This window comes from Merops nubicus, unplaced genomic scaffold (assembly GCF_000691845.1).
Source record: "Merops nubicus isolate BGI_N331 unplaced genomic scaffold, ASM69184v1 scaffold39779, whole genome shotgun sequence".
Taxonomy (NCBI): Eukaryota; Metazoa; Chordata; class Aves; order Coraciiformes; family Meropidae; genus Merops; species Merops nubicus.
In genome coordinates this window covers 7,007-9,126 of record NW_008632381.1, presented here as the reverse complement: position 1 = coordinate 9,126, position 2,120 = coordinate 7,007, and positions in this window count along the sequence as shown.

Genomic DNA, 2,120 nt, shown 5'->3' with positions numbered 1-2,120 from the left:
CAAGGTGGATGCAGGTAAGGGGTGGAAGCTCCTGGCTGAGGGATGGGTCAGAATTGGCTGAGGTTGGATCAAGCGAGGGGCAGGATCCAGACCCGGCTGCCTCGGGCACCCCGGAGCCAAATATTCTGTTTAAATACCAGGGAGAGGCTGTGCTCTAGCAGAGGGAAAGCAGGAGAAATAGCAACCCTGGATAAATCTTTCGCCGAGCGCCTCAAATAACCCAAACGCCTGAATCTGCCCCAAACGCCCTATTAAAAAAAAAACAACCACCCAATCGATGGATTTCTGCAATACCCTAGGAAATAAAGTTCCTTTGGGAAGCAGAAGTCCCCCAGGGAAGGCACTTTGGGGTGCAGGCTGCCAGCCCATCACCTCCCCACGATGCCACCGCCGAGCTCCTCGGTGCCTCTGGGCTGGGGGTGTTTCCAAGGAAGGGCTCAGCCCCCATTTATGGGGGTTTTTTGTGCTTTATTTATTTTATATCTGTGCTTTATTAATAAACACCCCTGCCCCTCTCACCACAGCACCCCTCCCTAGGCTGGGATCCCTAAATCCACCGTGGGCACCAGCGTTGTGCTGCAGAAGCAAGATGCTGAAAAAATCCCAGCTCAGAAGCAGTTTTTTTTTGCCTGGTGCCTCTCTCGTTGCAGCACAACTGGGGCTGCAGAGGGGACTCGACCCCAACAGTCCTGCCACGAGCTGCAACAGCCAAAAAAGCAATTTTGAACCCTGCAGCTCGCTCAGAGAGCCCTTGCCAGGGGAATTTTGGCTTTACGTTTCGATTCTATTAAAAGCTTCTCTGTAAAAGTCAGTTCAGGAACAGCCACCGGGGGGATGATGGTGAAAATGATGAAAAGCTGCATCAAATCTCCCCGAAAGCAGCTCGTGTAAGTCAGCACAGCTCCAGGGATTCCTGTGGGATGAGCGTGGTTTACACGAGCTGGGAATTAAGCCTCTTGTTTCTCTCTTCAGCATTACGTTCACATCTTAAGAAAATATACTAAGGAATTACTAAAGGGGAAAAAAAATTGGCCTGTTTCCATCTCAAGCTGGGTAATACAGAAAAAGGAAAGAGCTGCATAAATAAAGGGACTTGAGAAGGTTGAACAGTGAGAGGTGACACTTCCCAGGGAGCTCAGCACCTTTCTGGTGCCACGGGACATGGGTTGGAGGCAAACACTGAGATGCTGCCTGGGGCTGTGATCCCAGGCCAGGTCTGCAGCTATAGAGGTAAAACCAAGCCTGAAGGTTTAAAAAGCTGCCCCAAAATGTTTTGGCAGTGCCTCAAAGTCGTGAAAAAGAAAAGGGAGGAGTTTCTTTTCCAGGTTTTCTAGCTGCAGTCTGCTTTATGCTGCAGCAATTGCTGAATTCTCCTCTGTAGCTTGGGGATAAAAATTTGTTTCCTTTGGGGATCAGGATTTTCCCCTAGGCACAGCAGAGAGGGTGTTTCAAAGAAGTGCCTAATAACAAGAATTCTGCAATAAAACCCTCAAGAGCATCAATGCACTTAGAGTTTTTAGGCAGACCTCCACCAGCACTGCAAATCACCCTGCCCTGTGTTATTTTACCCCGTTGAATGTGTGTTTATAGGAATTAAGAAAGTGATTCAGGAAGAAAAAGGCCCTTGTGTGACTTGAAGATGTTCACTGGATTAAAGGAAAATAGGAATATTGCATATATAGACTCATTAAGGTTGGAAAAGACCTCTAAGGTCATCCAGTCTAATCATCACCCAACACTATAATAATCTCACTATAATAATTTCACTATAATAATTTCACAATAATCATTTCACTATATAACACTAAATTTCACTTTATAACACTAAATTTCACTGTATAACACTAAATTTCACTATATAACACTATATTTCACTATATAACTCTATAATTTCACTATATACCACTAAATTTCACTCTATAACTCTATAATTCCACTCTATAACACTATGTTATGAAAATAATAGGACTACATATTAATCTAATATTATCCTATATGAACGTAATATGAATATTTTGCTCTCTGGAAGGGGAAAAAGCGATTCAGGCAATTTCCAAGCAGATAATTCTCTTTCCTCCCCCAGATACCACGGCAGAGACATACCTGTCAGACTGTGCCCC